Source organism: Melozone crissalis, unplaced genomic scaffold (genome assembly GCF_028551555.1).
Source record: "Melozone crissalis strain CALT ecotype California unplaced genomic scaffold, PUWL_Pcris_2 ptg000034l_1, whole genome shotgun sequence".
Lineage (NCBI taxonomy): Eukaryota > Metazoa > Chordata > Aves > Passeriformes > Passerellidae > Melozone > Melozone crissalis.
Window position 1 is genome coordinate 21,100,627 of NW_026535812.1, and position 24,268 is coordinate 21,124,894.

The following is a 24,268-nucleotide window of genomic DNA, read 5'->3' on the forward strand; positions in this document are numbered from 1 at the left end:
TCCGTCTGCAGGCAGATAATCCCACTAATCCAATAGATCTCCCCCGATCCGAAAGTGCCCTCCAGACGAATCCCTCTCGCTCGGTGTCCGGCGGGCGATCGCGGAGCCGCGGCGGTGCCCGGAGGGGCGCGGGAGATGCGCGGAGGGGCGCGGAGGGGTGTTAATCTTTTTTGGCTCCTGGATGCACGGCTCGCTCAAACCGCCGAGATCCCTGCTTTTTCCCCTATTACACGTTTCCACTCCAAATTGCTGCTGGATGAAAAATGGTACAAAGATACCCCCAGCGGCGGCGCGGCGAACAGCGCGGGCAGCCCCGGCCCCGCACCGCCCCGCACCGCCCCGGGCGGACCGGCCTCCGGGGGGACCCTCCCGCAACGCCCCGGGCCCGCCGCGGGGCTGGGGGGTCCCTCCGGTGGCCGCGGGCAGCGGCACGGAGAGCACGGAACCCCCCGAGCACCGGGGCACGAAGGGATGCCGGAGCAGGGTGGAGATGCTGCACACACACCTGAGTGCCGGTGGGCTGCTGCCTCTTGCTAAATTGTGCCCAAAATGTGTAATTTGTGCGTAATCTATATAGAGAGATGTGGATTGTACTCAAATATTTCACACGGGTGTGATTTAAGATGAAGCCATGGTCTGTCTTACTCGGATCATCACTGTCTGCACACAGGATATAAGTGACTCTTTTTGTTTCCCCTTTGCTGTTTCTTGAAATTTTTTACTTATTTTTCATTGCTTTCTCTCTATTTCTAATTGAGGAATAAAAATATTCTCCGACCCCAGCCCTCATGCTTTCTAGGATCACATCAGACAACGAAAGTTGACGACTAAGGGGATGTGGGGGGAAAGGAAGGCCAGATCAGAAGGGAAAGGAGAATAGCCCTTTGAATGCTGATAGGTCTATTCAGTTCTTAATAACAGCCACAATCACACATTAAAACATCCCGAGTTAAGCCTCTTGCAGAGAGCTCATTAACATCTCCTGTTATTTTAGGAGAGGCTTCCCTTCACATTGTGTTTAAGATCTGTATTTTTGTCTGCTAACAGGCACCTCAGGTTAAAATATTGACACTAACCAAGCACAGCAAACCCACTCATGTTTCCAAGCCTACAGCCCCAGGCAAGGTCTGGAGGTGCCCGAAAATTTGATAAGCTTTTACACCCTCACCTGAGAGCACATCCCAGTGGAGGGAAGGTCAGTCCCAACCATGCTGGGCTATTTATGTCTCCCTGTACCACTGAGTACCTGGATCTAAGTGCCCATGGCAGGAATTCATCCTGTGACATTCCCACATACTGGAATAATCCTGTCCTGGGCACATTTTTTGCCTGTCTCAATAACTATTCCAGTCCATGGTTAATTAGGAAAGTCCAGAATCCTTCAGTTCCCTGAAATTTAACTCTTTTGCTGTCGCCAAAGGCATGCAGCTCTCAGGTACAGGAGGGAAAGGCAGGACATACTCTGCTGACAGGGCAATCCCATGAATGTTGTTATGTTAGTCTTAAGGGAATACTACATGGGAAAAAAAAGGCTTCAAAACTAGAAATGAAATTTGTATATGGAAATCAATCACTTGCCCCCAGCCACAGATCAACCAACAGCCTAAAAACTATCACCAAAGAGGCAATAGCAGGTGAGATATTCTGCCATTCTTCATCTGCACAAAACTCCAGAGGAGCTTTATCTTTGGGTTGTTCTTTATACTGAAAAGCAAGAAACAAAGGTGAAATAAAATAACAGCACTCTCCTTGTCACTAGATAAGCCACTGGAATCCAAGTGTGCAAAATTTTATACTGCCTCCTTCAAGAAGGATGGAGAATCCTGCCTGGGTTCCCTGAGCCACCACATGAACATCTCCTTGGAGAGCTCTGACTATCATTTGAGCAGATGATCCTCTACTTACTGTGGGGGGAAATCAACCCATTTATCTCTTTGCCTTTTGTGGGTGGCAGGAGCTGACAATTTACACCCAACTTGCAACAATCCCACCTTTGGCCACCAAGTCTCCATCTGGTCCTAACCCATCCTCACTCGAGCAGGAATGGCACCAAACTGTTGAGCACGTTCAGTTGTTCTTCAACTCCCTCTCACAGCAGAGATGTGTGATACCACTTCATTCACACACCCCTTTTGCTCTGACCTGTCCCCAAGGTTGGGGTCCCTTTGCAGAACTTTTCCACTGTTTTTCACTCTGCCTCCCTGCACTGTGTTCAAACATTTCTCCCTCCTCCTTCCCCTCCAGGGGCCTCAATAGCTCTCCTCTCATCCAAAACACTGCTGGGGAAAGAGGGATACTGAATTGTGGGAGGGAACAAAATGTGTCTCCAGCTCTAGAAAATTGCACAGGTCCAGGAAGGGATATTTGGCTGGGAAAACAAAGTATAGGGCCAAATGCTCTATACAGAGATGTGATAGCAATAGCTGAGCTTCCATATGTGGTAATAATAGATTATATTCTAATAAAGTAAAATAATACATGACATTCCTGTATCCATGCAGTGTCTGATTCAACCAGCAGTTTACAACCAGGGCATCCTTGCCTGTAAAAGCTAAGTGGCTTGCACACATACTTTTATATATATATAAATATAAATATTTATATAAGCTTGGAACGACATGATCTTTAAGGTGCTTTCCAACCCAAACAATTCTATGATATACACATTTATGCCTACATATAAATTTGTAAAGAGTGTTTAGATTCATTTGAAACAAGGGAAGAAGTGTCTGTAATTGATTAGAACTTTGTTTTAATACCCTGCATGTCAGAAAGAATTACACTTTCATTGCAATCTAGGGAATGCAAAACTGGTTTAAAGACTGGCATTATTTAATATTTAGCTTGGCTGAGTCTTGATAGGGTTGTGTTATCTGCATTTATTGAAAGAATGGGGAGACAGCTAAATTTCCAAGGACTGAAAATCCACGGAAATTTCAAAGGCCAGCATCCTGCAATAGTCTAAAATTCCCTTCTGCTCCATTTTCTCTATTTTAAGAACATGAAACCCTTCATACAACCCTCATTGTAAGCAACTAACCTCCAAAAAGAGCAAAACATACAATCAAAAGCTAAAAAGAAGAAAGAAGCTCCCAACTAGAAATCCAAGGTAAAATGCACATTGAGGTACATAAAATATGCACCAAGGCTTTGAAGGTAGGCAAGTTTTTTGATGCAACACAAGTTTCATGAGCTATTGAAATATGTAGCTTAAGACAGTCAAGTTTTTCTTTCAAATATAAATTTTATCAGATTGTGTTTCTCAAAAAAAATTAACCTTTCTAATAGGTAGAACAGGTGGAACTGTTTACATACACAAAATACTAAATATTCATTAATTTGTTTGTCTCAAGATAGCTCATTAAGTTGTGTGTTGCAATAACTTTGTTAAATATTTTCTTTGATTTCACAAAACCAAAGATTGCTCATCTCTGTGCATTTATATTCATTAGATTGCCCGGATTGCCAGATCTTTAATGAAATTATAATGCCTGCCTATGAGCTTCTGTAGTTAGCTGTAGCTGCTGAGTTATTGCCATTCATTTGGTTGAACCTTGCCAAGAAGAGCCACTTAAAGAGGCCATCCCTCTTCAGAGAGCATCTCCAGAAAGATGCCCTGACATCTGCACAAAGGGCCCTGACAGCCCTTCAGGCACTCCAAACATGGCTATCATTTGCTTTCTCCAGTATTGTTCTTTTGTACTAAAACAACTACATTTAAAAAAAAATACAATTCTTTGTTGTGCGGCAAAGGGCTCACTTGAGACTGGTCAGAGTCTCAAGTGTCATATCAAGAGTCAAGAAAATTAGCAGCACTAGTCTGAGTGCTCTGGCTTTAGCTGCCTCTATCCCACAGAATTTCCCAATACTCCCATCCCCTACAGCCCCACCACCACCTCTGCTGCCCTTCAGTGCTCAGGGATGCCCATCCTCTTCCTCCCACCCACGCTGGGAGCCCTGCATTTTGTGCACAAATCTGGTGGGATTTGTATTCTGACATCACACAGGTCGTCCTTGGTGACATTCACTTTTTATCATTAGCACCCTGCACTGGGGTGTTTAATTGGCTATGTTGTATCTCTGCGCTGTAGATTTATTTTGCATTTTCATTTAATTAACAGCCATGACCAGTGGCCTGATGGATGGCAAAGCGTTCTGTGAAGTAGAATCCTACTGGATTAAAAGCTTTGCTGGAATGTTTCAAACTCCCATTCAGCCTGAACTTCTCAAAAGCAATTTTCTGTAAAGTACAGCATTTCCAAAACACAGTGCTAGAGGACATGAGAAGAGGAAGCAAACAGGACCCAAGGATGACACAAACCCTGATCCTACAGACTCACCCCTCTCCAAGTGTTGACTGGATGCTCAGATCCAGCACAATCCACCTGTGGTTATTCTGAGATTCAGAATTTCAGGTTCTTTTGGGTGCTGTTAAAAGACAGATATTGATAAAAAAAAGCCATTGCCAGTGTTCTTACTGGAACTTAATCAGTAGATTACAACACATTACAACACTGTGCTTGCCAGAGAACTCTGAATTAATTATAAAATCCATTTCCTTGTTTATGTGGCTGGGAATACATTTAGAGAGGAGTTTTATGACTTTGTTCCTTCCCAAAATTTCAGTTATTATTTGAAGCCATAATCCAGCAGTACCTTGGTTTGCAGTGACCCAGTAGAGGAAACTATGGGGCTAGACTTTGTTTTTTTAAATTATGGAAAGCATTTAGACAAAGGGTTTTCTGTTCATACTGTGTGAAAAGCAACCAATTTCTAGTTTTTTTAATTAAATTAGTTAAAGCCTAATGTTGAGTACATACTGTATTCTACTTCCAACGTGCTGAATTTGAAAGCACACAGGGACATTCCCTGATGGAGCTGCTGCTCTGAGTCACTATTACATGCAGTTTATATTCATTTAGACCCAGCAAGCAAATGACAGAGAACTATGGGCCAACTTCATGAGATGAAATGGAAGTCAGAGGAACCTCATCAGAGAGTGTTCTTCCCTAATACTTAAACGCAGTAAAAAGAAAAAAAAAAAAGAACATGTAACCTGGATTGTCAGCATTTGCAAGTATAAGCAGTGAATTGTTCTCCCCATGCTTTTGCTGTGGCACACCTTTTCCTTTTTCACCAGTCACTTTCCATAAGCAGGGAAAGCTTGAACCTCTGTGAATTAAGACTTGCTGGAACCCTGACACTCTCTGTACTGACAGAGCATTTTAGGCCCTTATTTAAATCAGTCAGTAATAAGATGACTGTGAAATACATCGTGATTTTACTACCAGCCTCTCTTGGCATGTGTTTGCCTCCAGTTAGGATTGCGCCGATAACTTGGTGACCGATATAATTAGCCTGGCTCTCATCATGGCTACTGACCAAAAGAGCCAAGGATGTGCCCTAAATTTTCTGTTCAGATGCACCAAATAACATGATCCATTAATTAAAACTCAGGCAGTTGCAGTTAATTCCTGACAACTGAAAAAGATGCAATTTGAAAACACTCCTAAAGAGCAGTAAATCACTTCCAATCTGCTTGGTGTGAGCTGCATCTGAAAGAGGCTGGGGTGTGCTGGGGTTTGGGTGCTGGGCTGGGAGCAGGGACAGAGCCCCTGGAGACCTTGAGCAAAATCTTTTATCTCTCCTGCCTTTAACTCTGCCTAATCCAGTTTGATTTTTTTATCAACAGGGCAGAAACAATCTTCCCATACCAAGGAGAAGGGGGAAGGCATGGAGGGATTCCCAAGCTGGGAGGAGAGGGAGGTCAAGAGGCAGCCTCTGCCAGCCCCAGCTGCTTGGCACTGACCCATCCATGCTCCTGCATCCATCCAGAGACCTCTGAAAGAGCCCTGGCACCCCAGAGGGTTGTGTGGGACCGACTGGTTTTGTGGAGGAGTCAATATGAGGAGCGCTTACGAAATTCTGCCAAAATAAGCCATAGGAAATAATGAGCAGGGCAGGAAAACACTTGATAAAGGACACACTCCTGTATTTTGCAGGCATTAATCAGCATCATTGGTGATGGGAAGTCCAGGAGATGATATCAATATGAAAATAACATTGTACAAACATTCTAACACGTTCACCTGCTTATCTTAGCAAGTCTTAAAGCTTGTCATGTCTGGGAATCTGATCCACTGCAGAACGACAAATGACACAAAATCGACATGTACAGGCAAGAACACACAGGCAAAGCAGGGAGAACAGAAGTTGCCAAGGATCTCCAAGGCAAAGACACCTGAAGAGTTCCTGAAATGAAGGACCCAGGGAAGCACCATCTCTGACTGGCAATGAGAGGGGCAATAATCCTTCTGAAAATACAACTACTTTTAAGAAAATAAACTGAAGGCAAGTCAAATCACTTGTGATTTCTGAAAATCTCACTGTAGTGTAAGCAAGCTGTTTTTTATAGCCCAATAATACTATTTGTCTAAAATCTAGCAGTCCAAATGATTTAATAGCAAAGCAGCAACATCAAAATTCTTCATTGTAGCTGTCTAATGGGTGCATGTTTGGTTATGAGCCTTTGTGTCTCTTGCTACACACAGACATGAGACAACACCAGATCTACATGGTGAGGCACCCTGGAACACTGGACACACCAACAGCACCCCTGCTCTATGCAAAACATCTGCAGATACCTCTGTCTGCTGTGGCAGGAGCAATATAACCTCAGGAAGCCTCAGCTATCATCCATGTGGGCAGACAAGGAAGAAAAAGTAAAATATAAAGAAAAAAGAGAAAGGAAAATAAAAACCCCAGCATTAGAGAAAGTGCAGCAGCCTAGAAGTCTATTATTTAATTGATGTCATAACCCAGGAGAGTCTATGATCCTCTCTACACCATGGTCATGCCACAGAGTGCTCTCCACATGGACTTTGAAACTCCAGCTGTTTTTTATAGTCAGCTACAACCATCTGAAAGTTAAACCTAGACAAATACTTTGTAATACTCATCTGTGGCTGAAGTGAATCCCACACACCCAGAAAGACATGACTTTGAATTTTAATTTTCAAATTTCTAGGTCTTGATTGCAGAATACTACTTTTTCTCCCCACACATCTGGCATTTGCAGAATATAATGAACAATATCTCTAGCATTCAGAATTAGCACAATACAGCTTAGTCTCCTTCTGGGTGCCAAACTTTGGCATTCCCTTGCTGTAGAAAGTGAGTACAGTGGTTCTCAAAAATTAGTTTCTTAGGCAAATGAAAGAATTCACTAGTTTTCTATTTCTCAGACTTCCTTTCCTATTCCAGACAACTACAGCACCCGAATTTCCTACTTCTACTAATTATGATGCTATAAAATTTTTGCTGGCAAACGTTATTGTCCCATCTGAGAAATTTATTCTTAAAGCTGAGAAAAAAACCTCCTGCAGCCCCTCTGAGGTGTGTGCATCAGCCAGTAGAGGGTGCAGGAATTGTGGCTGCATTCCCCACAGCCTGAGCCGGCTGCTGCTGCTGCTCCAGCTGCTTCCTAAGGTGGGCAAATAAAACAAAATACCTAACTCTGTGTAATGGGTCAGTTCAGAATTAAATAATATGTACAAGTTGAAAGGCATCTGTTTTTCCCAGCTTTTTGTTTTCTCTGCTCACAGCTGTTCTCAGTGTTCACAGTGATGCTGGGCTTGTGCTGCACACGTGAAATTCAGACTGCAAGGGAGGCTTGCAAGCTCACACTGCAAACCTAAGAGATGTCTGAATGATAGTTTCATAGTCACAGGATTCAATAAAAATGGGCATCTCCTATCAATAAAAAGGTTTATTTTTTATTATTCAGGCTTCAATCAAACAAACTTCCACTGAAACAAACCAGGAAAGGTGATGTCAGGTAGGGAGGAGTTAAGAAGCATTTGTGTGCAGAGGGGATGTTGCAGCAGCCCTTGTTAAAGGAAGAATTCTCCCTTGTTAAAAGGAGAATTACCCCAAGGCAGCATTTCCTTCTTCCCCAGCCCCCTGTGGGTTACACACTCCTGAGTGATGGGGCTGTTGGAGTCCCAGCTCCACAGCATTTTCAGAGCAGGTCTGTCCATGTTTTGCAGTGGGGCTGGCACAGATGTGTGTCAAACACCTGCAGGAGGCCATGAGCACACCTGCTGCAGTCCAGAGGTTCACATCTGCAATTCCACTGGCAATACCTGCTCTGCCCAACTGTCCTGGAGTCTGCTGAGGCCAAAATAAAACACTGGGATTTCAGAGAATGTTTCACATCTGCAGTTCCACTGGCAATACCTGCTCTGCCCAACTGTCCTGGAGTCTGCTGAGGCCAAAATAAAACACTGGGATTTATGGGGGATTTAGGCCATGGGAGCCTAAGCCCAGTGTTTCAATCAGCCTAAAACTCTGTTAGAGTCAGCTCAGCACCAGAAGAATCAATGAAAACACAAGGTTGAACTTGGCAACTCTGAATCACAGAGGTGAGCAACCATCAAGGAATGATCACAGTGTAATAACCACAAGATACAGAGCATGAAAGGGTTTTTGACAGGTGAAAATGAACACATTTACACCACATGCAGCTAAAATTTGAGTCTAAAACGAAAGATACAGTTTTCTTTTTGAGCAAAAATTTGTTGATCTAAAGACCAAAACAAAAATTCTTGTCTCTTCAGCATGTACTACATAACTGACAATATCTTTCAGCATTGTCTGAGGTTTGATTGCAGGTTACCTTTCAAAGATTAGACAAGATAAATCACCTTGCATTAGCACACCTATCTGACAAAACGACATCTCAGAGTGGCTTGATAAAATATGATGGCAAATTTTACAGGTCAATAATCCCTGCCTCGTATGAGTAAAATCAGCGTTGTCCACTCCTTTCCTACAGAGCTATCAGCGGTGGAAACAACCCAGCAACATCTCAAATGAAATGTCTCAAATCTCAGAGCAGTCCCTGCAGCCATCCAGTTCATCAAAGTAAGAAACAAGCTGAGGAGAGCTCATGTTCAATGATGCTCTGAGGGAAAATGACTGCCTGGCATCGGCACTGGAAGTAGGATGTGGCTGACTGATGATTTCGGATTGGTTTTTTTGAAAACACAGGGTAAATTGAGTAATTTGAACCAATCATGGAATATATTGTGCAGCACAACATTCTTCTACCCTGCAGTCTCCCTTCTGGGAAATCTGGAGTGGTGGGGAGTACATTTATCAGGAAAATAATGACCCCAAACAGACTCCTTGAAGCCTAAGGTGCTTTTTTTATAAGAGGACTCAAGGGAACTAATTAGGAGGAAATAGCTCCTCAATGTCCTGAGTGAACTCCCACTGAGAAAATAAACAATTTACTGATTCATGCAACTCCAGACATCCAAAGATAGTCATCTTTATGACATGTTTTTTGCAAATATAGAACATAGAATGGCATGCAGAGGCACTGTTTGGTAATGAAAGGTGTATATATTCAGGGATAGACACTTGCCATCATTATTTGAATTTTTATTTTTGAATTTCCAATTAAGATATACCAAAGAGGCGTATAGTACTGTATATAATTCAAAAATTAAGTTAAAAAGCTGAAGTTACTTTCTATCTATTCTTACAGCCTTTAACCAATCTCCTCACTATGTTCCATTCATTCTTTGGAAAATGGGAGGTGCTGGAGTTTTGGGTGTGGACAAATTGTCAAGGAGCAAAGGTTCTAGAACCAGCTTTGAACACCCTCAGTTTTGCAAATATGGAATCTGTTGGGTCTTGTCCTCCCAGAAGAGAAAGCCAAGAATTTTGATCAAGAAAGGAATAAAGCCCTGAGAATGGAAAAGAGCAGCAGTTCCAAAGGCACAGATACACAGAAGTAATGAGGAGTGTCAGAGGGAGGACTGGTAAGAACCAAGGACAGCACATGAATATTTAGACTGAGCATCAGCAGAAAAGTCCTGTCAGTGTGATGTGTGCAATCATCCTAAGGGAGGTAACTGAAGCTTGTTGCTGACAACCACCACTTTTCAGCATTTCAGGCTGGCAGCTCCGTTTCTACACCAAACATCCCCATCAGTCCTTTCATTCTATGGTAAACAAAAGAAAAATATGTATAGTTAATACTGTCAGCAATGGTCCTATATGAAATAGGTTTGCATGGTGAGAAGCTGAAATCGAAAGAAATGAAGAAGTGAGATGGGGCCCCAAAATAAAAAGGACATGGACCTGTTGGAGTGAGGCCAGAGGAAAACACAAAAATGCTCTGAGGGTTGGAGCCCCTCCGCTCTGGAGCCAGGCTGGGACAGCTGGGAGTGCTCACCTGGGGAGGAAAAACTCTGAGAAGACCTTAAAGCCATTTCCAGAGCCTAAATGAGCTACAAAAGAGAGGGAGAGAGACTTTGAACAAGTGATAGGACAAGGGGGAATGGTTTGATTGTGCTTCCACAAGGTGGAATAGAAGCTCATGATAATTGGTGATTAAACATAACTGTGGCTAAAAGTTCTCACCTCTGTTAGGACAGTATCAATAAATTTTGAAAAAAAATCTGTAAGTTTTTAGTGTATTAAAATAACAGAATTATTGAGGACACCAAGTATAATAAATATTGTCCACATGTTCTAGGTTGTATTAGGTTCCATCACAATATCATGATCTAGAAAGGATTATATGTGGTACAAGATATTGCTGCAATTAAACTAACCTGGGCACAATGTTCACCTAACAATGCCTTGATGGAATAAGATAACAATGTGAAAGGGGGAAAACAACTATTCATCTCTGTCCTCTTTGTGTTTGGGGCACATGTATAAAATTTTGGGTGAAAATTATTTGAGATCTACAAAATGTTGCTGATCAAATCAATGTTAGAATAAATTGCATCTGGCTTGTAAAAGAATTTTACTAGAAGGAAAATTTAGAGAGTTCATTCTGAACTAGATAGCACCCAAAAGAAGATTTATGTATTATAAGGTCTACGCCATTGTACATTGGAGAAACGTGATTGCATACAACATCCAATTTCACCTTCCTTTCTGGGCAGTTCTCAGAAAAAGCCATCCAAACCAGCAGTCATTTATCTTTGATTTAAGCACAATTTGATGCCTGCTTAATATACACACAAGTAATAATTCAAGACAGCACAAAATGTGCATTTGACAGGCTTCCAAAAGACACCAATGCATTTTAACATTTTTGCATTTCCAGGCATAAATTCACAGGGGGCTCTCACAGGAAATGATTTGAAAAATTCTGTGCACTAATATGTTCTCTACAGAGTACTAATTTAAAACACTCAGTTCAGTGTTTTAAGCAGCCTCATGCTTTATTTCCTGCAATGCTTATAGGATTGTGTTATTCAGAGACCCTGTCACTATTTACCTGTACTACAGCATCACCCCTCAAAATACCCAAAAACTGGGGATTTGGAGGCTTTTACCACTGTACAGATTGTAATGATAATAATAATCTACAGAAAATCTCTATAAAATATGACTGACAAAACTATGCCCTAGAGAGCAATGTTTAAATAATAATATACACACATAATGTCATTGTTATATTGATTTATACAGATGTGACATTACCAACACTTTATGTGAAAGAAAAAAGACAGTTAATAAAAAGGAAAATCTTGTCATATAACTTATTAAATCAAGGAAAAATCTTAAACCAGTGTTGAACAACACGTATACACAATTCTCCATCTCACCTGCCTTCTGAAACATCCCCAAAGCAAGCATTTTATAAATAAAAGAGCAAACCAGCTCCTAGATCAAACTTCCTGCAACTCACAGCTTGTTTGATCTGACTTGGCCAGAAAAAAGATTTCTCTAAACAAATCCCTCTAAATAAAACATCTTTTCCCTGAAACCTATCAGCTCATTATTGGTTCTTTAGGAAATTTTGCATCATTAACAGTGAAGGGGGGTAGTTTCAAGATATTCATGAACTTGTTAGTGAAGGAGGATTAAAACATATCTTAGCCTACACTAGAAGGTTTTGAAGGTACATAGATTTACCAGCTGCAGAATAAAAAAAGGTAGCAACACATTTCCTATACATACACCTTGCTAAATTCATAATAAAATTCCTGAGTGCAAAAAAACCCCCACAAAACCAAGTAAAAGGCACTCTGACCAATCATTATTGCAAACAACATGTGTTTCTCAAATTGTTTTTTGACTGAAATCAAACTGAGAGCAGAGGACACCTGGAGGTGTCTGGCTCCTAATGAAAGAAACACATCTACTGAGACAAGATCGGATTTTGTATATTTGTTTTTCCTGTTGAAAATTGGTGTTTCCAGTGATTCATAGCCCAAACCTCTCCCCTTCAGCTCTGTAGTGATGAAATGACCAGACTGAAAACAGGTTCCTGTTTCAGACCCTAATGTCTTCAGTGATTCCTTAGCCCATCCACCACAAAGCTCTTTAAAGATGATGCTTGGTTTAAAAGGACAGAAAATTAAAATATTAAGTGAATTACAATGGAAAGTATAAATCCTTATCCTCATCTAGATTTAATATTTGATTGTTCCATTGACATAATTGTGTAAGACAAGAAAAATGGGATGACGACAGAAGAATGGTAAACTCAGAGGAGAAAGTTACAAGCAGGATTTTTCTGCAATCCTTTTTATGGAAAATGTAAATAATTTAGAACCCGTGGACCAAACTTACACCCCCTTTTCTACTGTAAGTTATTATGTGCACAAGATAGTTTTTTATGCTGTATCAATTTTTAAATAGACTAAATTCCACAGATTATGCAACATACCAAAAATAAGACACCAGTTTCATGAAAGCCGGTGCCCTTAATGCAATAAAAACAGGCAGATAAAGTGAAACTTAGCAGCTAAATAACACATTAAGATGACATATACCAAAAGAAGCAAAGTATTTACAATGTTGGGATGTTATGTATTAATACATAGTTATTCAGTATATGCAAAATATCGAATGGAGCATAGTAGTCCACAAGAAAAAGTCCAAGTCATGAGGAGAAGCAATAAATGCCTTCTCCTGTAGTTTGATGCTTGGAATGATCTAAGCTAACTGCTAAAAACACTGAGTGAATCAAGAAGCAGGGAACATCACATGTGAGCGGGAAGGCAGACACGAAATGAGTGTCAGGTGTTACGACAGAAATCTGAAACCCTTTGCACAGCATCTGAATCCCAGCCCAGCTCCAGAATCCAGCACAGCCTCCCTTCTGCAGGGCTCCCCAGGGTCAGAAGCTTTTGGCAAGTGAAGGTGGCCACTGACTGCATCAAGTGTCACAGTCATGTAAGTATGGGCCAAGCCCTCCTGGCCCTGACAGACCAGACAGCCAAACCAAGACAAGAAAAATATTCCCTTTCTTCCAGCTTTAATCCACCTAGGGAGGCAGCATGGATGGTGATAAAGCCATGAAAGGGCACATAAATACCTCAGGACGGCTTCCACTCAGAGCCTGCAGGACTTTATTTTAATAGTTGAACAAGTACAAAAAGCAGCTGATATTCTCCTTTGAAAGCTGCTGTGTGCCACTGACAGCTGAGATGATTTACAGGAGCCATCAGAAACTTCAGCCTGCTCCTCTCAACAGCTCATTTTTATTCAAGAAAACAAAGTAAAATGGGCTTCACATTAGGCTCTCCTGCTGTCTTAAATCATTAAATAATTGTGTTGAAATTCATCGTGACCTTGTGTTGTGCTCCTCTAAATATCTCAGAATTATTCTTCTAAAGTAAACCAAATCAAAGAAACCTATGATCCCAAATAAAGAGCCTAATATTGATAACAAGCTTTCTTTTTCACTAACAGCCAGACCATTACCACTCCCTGGCTGATAATGCCTGTAAATTAAAACATCCAGTGACATTTAAGCAAGCAGAGAGTTGACAGAAATTCCCATCAAGCCCTCCTTGCAAGGTTAAGAGAAGACCTTCAAGAGAAAAGAAATTTGATTGGCGATACATTTCCCAGGTCGAGAGGGGCTTCATATTGTGCCCTAATGTATGACTTCATTATATCATTTATATGCTTCTGCTCTGGCATCAGTCATCACTAACGACCCAGCCCTTCCTCATCCTTCACACAGCACTCATCACAACTGGCTCCTCTCAACATTTCTGTCCCTTTTTGACCAAGGTACTGGTTGCCATCTCAATTCATTACCATCAAAACATGACAGCTACAGAATTAGCTGCAGAAAAAGGAAGATTAGATTCCCAAAAGCAGAATTCTGGTCCTTTCAGCAGGGAGCTGAGCAGTGCCACTACCAGATTGCAGAGGTCCTCACCTCTCGGGCTGTGCTGCTGGTTATGAGCAGCTGCTCTGAAGCTCCACCAGTGGAACTGGCTAGCAGCTACCTTTCCCTTTCCATCCAAAATGCAAGAAAACTTCTTTTTAGCATTCTCCATCTGCAAGCCTGTCATTGCTTTACTCTGCAGAAGTCTAAATGCCTTGTGCTGCTCCTAACACAGGTAGGAGAGGGATGGAAGGGCTTGGAGAGGTCTCTGCTCCCTCCTTCCACCTTCCCAGGAGTGCTTTTGAATCTTCCAGGGGATATCCACCTGAAAGTTGCCAAAACAAACCCTCTTCTGCCTCTTCCAAGCCTTTCCCTGGTACAGGCTACAGTATTCCCACAAAAAGTCTACTGGAATATTCGCACAGAAAGTCTACTGGAATAGTCCAAAACTGAAAGGACATCTTAAATCTCCCCTTCAGTCTTGCTGCTCCATCCCAAAGGAGGACACAGCTATTCTTCAGCAATGTTTGCCAAGCCAAATGTGCTTTGTATTGCCAGTACCTGTCCTGTGCTTCAATCCAAAGAGTAATGCCACCATTCCAGAGCCATTGACACAATCCGGAACAGCCGGTCAATATAAATCACAATGTCCTAATGAAGGATAAAAAGAAAAGGAACATTTATGTGGCAGACATATTTCACAGCGCATTTACACTGGCATTTTTCAAGAGCTGAAAAGGTATATGGATAGAGGGTGAGAGAGGAGAAGTGAAATAAAGAACTATGATATACTCGCAGGATGTCTGTTCTGAGCACAGACAAATTTCTGAAAACTTTTTAAAGGTCATGGTTGCTTGAATTTACACTGAAAACTTGAATTTTTTTTCTTTTACCTTGCTGATCTTAACATGTCCTTCTCCTTTGTGATCTCATGCCATGCCAAAGCTAGTTACTAACTTTCTTAGGTTTGCTATTACTGTTGAGGAAGTATTATATTTATGATGCACTATATTACGGTAATAATTAATAACAATTTACTTCAAGAGTTTTCATTAGTGTGATCCCTGACACAAAATGCAGTGCAGAACACAACAAAATAATATTAGTAATAGAAATACAAACAAGAGATTCAACTATCTGTACAGTTCAAGGAAGTGGTACCTATTTTAAGGAGATCTTGCTGGTTTTTAGAAGTGTTTAACCAGCATGAAAGGAAACCTCCTATGAGCATGTGAGCTTTGATGTCTGAAGACTTCGTATTGCCATGTAATTCTTTTAGCTCATTTCTCCTCTGCAGTTCTGAAGGCTTCATTGTCACTAGTACTCCAGAATAAACTCAATAATTGAGGTCCTTAATTTTTAGTCTGTTTGCTTGATCTTCATATCTTTAACTACAGGGAACCTCCATATCGGATGTCACGACAACAGAAAAAATGCCATAGAACATTTAATGCTCTTTTAAAGGCTACAAGCATCTTACTTTTCTTCCTTTTTTTTTTTTCCTATTTTTTTTTTTTTTCCCTCTAGGGATTGCTCACACTTACAGCTGGTGAGGGATGAGCAGGTTAATGACAGGACCATAAAATAAAACTCCACTTAAAGTCAGAATAAGCGTAGCAGCAAGTACCAGGATCTTCGGAAAACCTAAATGAGTCTGCCAAAATGGTTACATATGTAGCAGGAACAGCAAGTAAATCCAAGTCTATGGTCCTAAAGAGTAAGTGTAATCACTATTTTATCTCCATTTAAGTGATACATTAGGACAGAAGGAACGCCACTGCTTTCCTTGCTGCGCAAACAGATATTTAACAGTGGTAGCATTTATGCAAACTACCTATTAAGCTTCTAAGAAAGTGCCAAAAAACGCAGCAAAGTAATTAAATAATGGACGAGGCCTGAGTTTTTGTATAAGGTTTCCAAACCATAAAAGCAATGCCAAAAGATAGTATAAATTCGGTATTGTTTGAATGGACTCTTGAAGTCCTGTACTCTAATCTACTCTTTATTACTCATCCACAAAACATCTAGCAATTTTTATTACAAGTCTCATCCATTACAGTATTAAACTTAAATTCAATATACACTGCAAGGTCATGATCCTGCTGGTAATGAAAAGCTGTGTCTCATAGAGCCTGCTTCATTTAAGGCTTAGATCCCTTGACCTACTGAAAAAAATGAGCCTCACAAAAGGCACACTCAGATGTCAGAAGGAGTCGGCTCGGCATCCAAGTGGAAAGTTTACTTAGCATCTCCAAAAGCTTTAATTGCACGCCAGGCCCGATTTATAAAGCCTTTCTGATGTTCATGTTCTGGAAGAAAACCCCTCTGGTTATCTGATGTCGAAGTTGAAATTAGTCCTTTGGATCAAATAACCACAGCACAAAACAATTTAAGCCCACTGAATGTGCATTTTACCTGCCGCTGGCTGCAGCGAGCCCATAATCTTTGGAATCATTACCATTTTACTCAATATTTGCTAAGTTGTGTGTTAGACTTTGTAGTATTGCATCAGCAAATGTAATAACATGCATAATGCTGGTTTTGAAAAGGTAAATAGCATATTCTGGTCTGAATATATACTACGGATGAAGTCAGAGTGACATAGTCCAACCTGTGACATTACTAATTATAGAGGACCTTATATTCTTAATATTTGGAAACAGATGTTTACATTGACAAAAACCTAATCCTTAAACCGTTTTCACATCTTTATCTCCTTTTCCTTGCTTAATTATTTTCCTTCCTCCCATCTTATTACCTTTTTAGCATCTGAAACTGAGTGATTGCTTCATCTCGAAAGCAGTGTGATACCTTAAATTGTTTGCATTCGATTCTGGAGCATGCAGCCAGGATTTGTCAAACAAACAACATAAGGCATGTGTTCTTGATGAGGTAGGTCAATTAATACTAATTGTAGTGCTCCTGTTATCTCACTGCCCTTGTCTCTTGCCACTAACTGGCCAGATAAGGACTTCTGTGAGATAACAGACCCAGACCAGCTGCAACACCCATCCAAAGGTAGAAAATTGCACAAAACCTGTCTACTTATTGCTTAGCAACAGCATAGTACTGCCTTAGTACCCTGATTTGCCAAGGCACTTCTGTTTTGCAGAATCACAGAAGCCTCTAGGTTGGCAAAGACCTCCAAGACGGTCGAGCCCAATTGCCAACCCAGCACTGCCATGTCCACCACAAAACCCTGTCTCCAGGTGCCACATCTACTTTTAAGTTCCACCAGGGATGGACTCCATCATCCCATCTGCCTGTTCCAATGCTTCCAAGACCATTTGTTGAAGAACTTTTTCCTCATATTCCATTTAAACACAAACTTACCCACCAGAACAACTTGAGGCCATCTCCTCTCACTCTGTTACCCAGGAGAAGAGACCAACCCTCACCTGCCTACACCTTCTTTCAGGTAATTGTGGAGAGCAATAAAGTCCCCACAAGCTTCCTTTTGTCCAGACTCAGGAATGCATGAGGATAAATTAAAAAAACTCCTCTATGATATTTTTCTGTTTGCACATGAAGATCTTTTCCTTTTTCCACCCAGAATTCTCCTCCTGGAGATATTGGATCAGTCTAATAAAAATCTTTCTTCCATCTGCAAAACCAGTGAGATGGAAACCAGTTGTACCTTCATATTTAGGGACATATTTACTGTCAGCCACACAATTTTCCCCTCCCTGGTATGAAGAACTACTTTCAAGTCAGTTTTCTGTAGCAAAATACCTGCTTGTGAATGGTTGTCAGGAATAAGGGTTCCTAATCTGGCTAAATGAGCTAAACTAGAATAGATAAAAAAAAATAATTGGGCTTCAGGCAAGGGTGCTGGGATTTGCAAACCATGCTGGGAATGCAAAGACACCATGGCAAAAACAGAGTTATTGCTGACTGCATTGCTCTCACTGTGAAAACAGTTGTAGAGCCCATCCCAGAAATTTAAACACTGAGTGCAGGATAAAGAGTGGAAGACATATTTTATAAATGGAGACTAAAAAAAAAAAATTTCAGCACTTAGGGATTTCATGTGACACTCCCATTGTTAGGGATGGGAGCTGAGCCAAAGTGGTTATACTTAAAGGGAAGAGACAGTTTGGAACTGTTAAATGGAAATATTTTGTACAAAATGTGTAATTAAATTGTGGAACACTCTTTCATTGTAAAATACTTTGCTTAATAGCTTAGGAGGATGTAAAAAATACTTAGATATTGTAGACATAGGGACACATGCAATATATCATATCCAATTACTCTAAAATAGTGTATTACTCCCCACTTGTAGCACAGAAAAAATTCATCTTCCTGTTCAAGATACGGTGCTCTCAACCACTGGGGTAAATATTAAAACTGCTCCCTAGAAGTACATGTCTAAAACTGGCAAAGCTAACAAGAAATTATGAAAAAACCCCATTTTTCATACCTCAAGGAATGGTGTAACACTGATCCTTATATGCAGAGCTGAGCCTTATGTCCTCATTAAAAAGATGTGTTTTCCACAGACAGAGAAGGAAATTGAGTAGAGCACATAGAAGTTAATTCCCAGCTCATTGATGGAATTCTTGATCCACTGAGGGTCAAGTGATGAAATCATTGACCACCTAAACCATTAATGAGCAAAGCCATGTCACTTGCAGGTGGTTTACAGCTGACGTGACATTACAGGAAGGAGCAGGTGGTGACGAGTCCTGAATATGCTTTCTATCCACAGAAATAGGTGAGGGGGATAAAAATAACAAAAATCCCCAGGCAATAACTTTGAACAATTATTTGGCGGCACAGAGTGTTTTGAAGACAGCAAAAAAATACAAAGTGGAGTGAGGCAGGAAGAGGCTGATTTCTCATTACAGAAAGAAGGCAAAGCTTGCCCTTCTCTCATATCAGCAGGAGCTTAGTGACACCTCATTATTTTGGAAGTTGCTACTACAAACAGCTTTACCAAACATCGAGTGACTAAAGCACCTGCTTCCACTCTTGCCTTTGTCTCTGTAAAAGCATTGAGCTTAGTATATTCTCTTTAGAGTCAGGTTGGCTTTTTTTTGCCTTGTCTTATACTAAAATATTCATTTTTAAGGGGAAAGTCCTTCAAAATAGCATATCTGAAAGAATAATACCACCAGTAACCATCAAACTGCAGTAACACAAATATTCACTGAGGAAATCAGGAATTAGAGCTGATAACATTGCTCTGCAATGACATTAAGGCTGTTAATTTAATGGTAACTTCACATTCTGAGGGGTCTTGTTCTCAAACTTTCATTACATTTCACAAAGGAAGTTAAAATAATTCTTTCCTTCACTCAGCACATGATACTTTGTAAGAGCAAACTGCAAAATTAAAGTAATTTCGGAAGAGATTTCAGATACAAATCTCTGAGCACACTCAGTGGCCTGTCAGGGATGTGCAGCAGACCATAGGAAAACACAGATCATCGGTGACAACAGTGTAAATTTCACCTCTCCCTGCTGAAAGGCATCACATTGGCTGTAAAAATAAACCATTAAGATCCCCCAGAACCTCAACATCAAGAAGGAGATTTGAACTGTGGGAAAGAAATGTCAGTGTTATTACTTGAGTTATACTTCTCGCTTGCTAAAACTTTTTTTTTAAATTATCTACAACTAAATTATCTTTGCAACTAAACTTGATATTGTTCTGAGAGTTAGGAGTAAATTCAGCACTGTTCTGTATTTTTTATGGCCAGTGACTGTGACAAAATATTCCTTGACAACAGTAGGCTGCTTGCACATAAAGTTGGGAATAATCCATATTTTGCCCTAACGAAATACTCCTGTATTAGTGACTAATCTAATCCCAACAGATGTATGAAAATTATCCTACTATGACTGAACTCTGCTTTCAATTTTTAAAAAATCTCCTTACTGTTTTACCCTGCCTTTTATTTAAAGCTACAGTGAATTTAAATCACCTAGAATTACCTTAGGTGGCTATTGCCACTTTCAGCTGTAGTTGACATGTAACAAATATTATTTCCTGATTTAAGACAGTGAGAGAGCCTAATGTGCAACCCACTTTATTTGGTTTTTGAGTAAAAATAGACAGTTGAGAAGAGATAGCATTTCCTTGAAGCCTCTTGTGGATTTAGAAAGCAAACCATGTCTGCATAAACAAAATATTCATTAGATTGTGCTAAGAAAAAACTGGAAAAACAATGGGCTTTACAAAGGGTAAATTTTGGAGAAGTGAGTATAAGAAAATTGATGTGAATTAAATAGAGTCCAGAAAATCAAGTGTAGTAAAGGAAGGATATTACTGCCTATACTTATTCCAATAAAACATTTACAGAATGTCACAAATGGGAACTGGAGCTGGTGTGCAGAAGCAGAGGATGAGGAAAACTCTATCAAGGATAAAATAACAGCACCAAAAGGTAGAAGGCATCCAGAATACAGGAGGATTATGTAAATGATAACAAGAGCCTGAGGCAATATAAATACTTGAAAAATGAAAATACTTTCATTTTTCAAATTGAAAAATGAACATCAAATAGTGCAAAGCATCTCAACTAATACCAAAAGATATTTTAGGCATAATTATACACCCAGCAACTGACAGGCAAGAAAGGCAATGGGGTGTAAAGGAGCAGGAATGCTATACAGCAATTATTCCTGTACCTTTCTCTAAAACTGAAGAGGGCAGACAGTTGCCTAAGACTCAACACATGGAAATGATAGTGAGAAGTCAAAGGAAAAGGTGATAATACCCAAAATGTCAATTAACTTGACTGTTGTTCATAAAAACCATGAAAGACCAGAGCCAAACAATGCTCATCTAACAATTCTACATGAAGTAAGCACAGAAATTGAAGAAGGTGTAATGAAAATTTATATTTAGCACCATCATTTCAGGAGACTGGCATGGGCCCAAGCAGACACACAGCAAGAAATTACCAGTCAGTTCATTTCCCATTAGTTGTCGAGCAAGTCTTAGACAACCATTAAAAGGATCACACTGGGAGGAGGGGAGCACGAAAACTCAGAGCATAATCAAGGACAGCTAATATTGTTTCAGGTCATGCCTCAGTAACTCAGGTTTCATTGAGCCTGTTGCTGCCTTGCCTGGCACAGGGGTGCACTAAATGTCAAAGATGTTGGTTATTTAGATTGTCAGAAAACATTTGACAAAGCCCCACCTTTGGTCTGTGATCACCTCCACACAGCAATTTCTGACACTCTAGGGAAAGGAATCAGAGTAAAACAGGAGGTGCAGATGATGGATGCTCTCTAGGAATGGATGTTTCTATTCACTGTGCTGGGCACATGATCCATACCTGTATGGAAAATGACTGGATGTGACCACAGTCACACTGGAATACTGGAAAAAATTCCTCTGCTTGGAAGGACAGAGCTGGGGACAACAGGCAGCTATCACCCAAACAGCTGAGAAACTGTCCTTGTGGGAAGAATTGCAAAATATATACCCAAAAACAAGGAGGAACAAGGAGTTAACTTAGAAGGAAATGTCAAATACAAAGGTGGGAGATGAAAGTAAGACACAAGTGTTTAATGCAGCTAGGATGGCCAGTTCCTCAACTGGGCTTATTTTGTCTAATTCCTTTGATTTCCACTAAGTAAAGCCATTTACAGAAGCCAAGGCCCTTGCTTCATAACTTTACGTTATACCCTGATTTGATGAGAGCTTTTTCTAAACTTGGCTCAACTGCTAAAAACAGGGATGTGGGATTTGTAATGAATCAGGTCTGCATTCTGTGTTAAGTTCTTCTGGTTCTGGTTTTTTTTATTATTATTTTATTTTTCCTGAAAGGGCAAGCAAATAACTCAAATCCCATGACAGGTTTATTGCAGAAAGAAATGGTAGTATTTGCATCATAACATTTTTTTTTTCTTGGAATGCAGTAAAGTACTATAGAAGAGTATCTAAGTCATTTCTTTGGCTGAATTAAGTAGAGAAAAAGAGCATGTTGATTTATACATGGGCAGGTTTTTTTCCCCCCTTCATTTTATTTAGAATAAAGCCAAGTGGAAAGGGAAGCTTATAAAACAGGTTTGAAAGAAAACAGCCCCCTCCCACAACACTTGACAAATTCCAAGATTTGCTTTTCCAAGATATACTCTTTTGTCACCAAAGTGCTGTGTAATGGATTGCTGTAATAAAATTATTGCACTGGAATGATCTGGTTTACATAAGAATTCTTAAGCTTTTCTTTGCCTTTACAAAGAATATATGAAAGCAAATTAGGAATTAGCTGCTAGGTTTAAAATAGTTGAGTGTGTTAAGAAAAATGCAGATGTGTAATCCTGCAAATGTATGATAATTTAACATAAATAATTCTTGAATTAATTAAAGGATTTACAGGTTTGTCTCGTTCTTTTTTTCTGGCTTTTCTTTTTGAAAGCGTGACTCAGAACAATCATCCTACACATCCTGGCACATGGAGCCTTAGGGGTGGGTTTAGTGCACACAGCTATTTATAGGCAAAATTTCGTATGTCTTGGACCTCCTCAAGCCCCAGAATCTAACACATTTTTTACTTAAGCAGCCCTCATGGCTGTACAGTCTGGTAACCATCCTTAGAGCCAAGAGCTGGATAAATCAGAAAAAAAATCTATTCCTTCACACAGGTCTTTAATTGGCCTGAGATGATCTCAAGAAATGAGGGGCATGTCTCCTCTCACTCTGAGCAGAACGTATGGATTCTGAAGCACTGCTAGTCCTTGCCAAATTGGGTGTGTGTCAGAGGGGAAGGCAGAAGGGAAGATGGATATTTTTTAATGTTCATAAGATCTGGATGTAATTTTTGACTGTAGGACAAAAGCAGTGCCTCATTCAGCAGGATGACAAAAGGTTATTTGGCACCTGGCATAAAATACACTTCTTGCAAGAGCCTGGCATGAACACCAAAGTGATAATGAGTAAAATGTCAACGTCTGTGCAATAAAATCATTGATGCTGAATGTTAAACAATCATAAACAGAATACTAAACTTTCTAAGAACATTATGCCTCTTCTGTGAACAGCCAAAAATTAGTCAAACCTAAACTGACATATCTGATATTAAGAAAATAAACAAACCTAATGTCCCAAGACCTTTACCATTTCCTTTAGTGTCCTAGGACATCAGCTAAACTGCAGGAAACACACAGTGCCACTTGTTAATGAATCACAGGAGATAAAATGACATCAGTCCAGTTAATGGATACTGTTCCTTGCCAAATCTATGGCTTTAAATTTAATTATAGTTGAGCTTCATCAATCATACAGCAAAGGAACATGGTGATGAAGACTTGAACTCCAAGATCAGCCCTTAATCAACAGGCATTTGCCTCATCCTCGTCTAATACACTTGCCTGCAGAAACCACTTGGTAGAGAAAAGGGAGCTGTGATCTGTGAAGCTCTATGATTAATGGCTGCATTAGGAGAATTCAGCCTTTGCCCTATATCTATAGCTCCTCACCACAAATATAGATTAAAACACAATGTTTGGACTCAAACCTAAGAGTTCTCTGATTTTATAATCATTTTACTGTAATGATACTAAACCATGTCTCTGTGGGACAGCCATTTTTGTCTAGGTTTCCCCATCCTTAAAATAAGTTACTGGTGTAGTTTGAGATCTTTCACTGGATTGCAATGATTAACCTTTACATTTTGGGTAGATGGAGGGTTCCTGAGACCAATGAAAAAATTTTCATTCTCATCATTAGTTTGGATTAGCACCTCATAAGGAAAATCTCCTTATTGTGAAACATTCTTATTTCTATGTAAAATTCACTGGGAGAAACGTTGGGGTTTTCCCTCCTCCTTTCCTTTATGTAATTGTATGAGAGGAAAAGGAATAGAATTTAAAAAAATAAAGTTTAATAACTACTGAATGTTATAATATAAACACACTAAATACCTCCCATCAATTTATTGAGTCCAAAATCAGATATGGGAAGGACAGATTGTCCTTCAACTCAGGAATTAAACACTACTCTTTTTCCTAGAAAACTCTTCTCTGATTCAAAAGTGGTCCTGACAACCTATGGTCCTCAAACATTTCTGAGCACCTCAAGATGGAAAATATTCTTTATGCAATCCCAAACCTCCTTCCTCCCAACCCAATATCCACTGAGGTTCCTATTCC

The 24,268-nt window shown here is 40.2% G+C and overlaps 1 protein-coding gene across 1 annotated transcript in view; it reads right to left on the minus strand.

The window, feature by feature from the left end:
• NLGN1 (neuroligin 1) overlaps nucleotides 1-24,268 on the minus strand; it is a 374,660-nt gene that overhangs the window by 308,560 nt on the left and 41,832 nt on the right. Inside the window, 1 exon segment of the mRNA XM_054282372.1 lies at nucleotides 14,720-14,809. The gene's annotated coding sequence lies outside the window, so the exon portion shown is untranslated.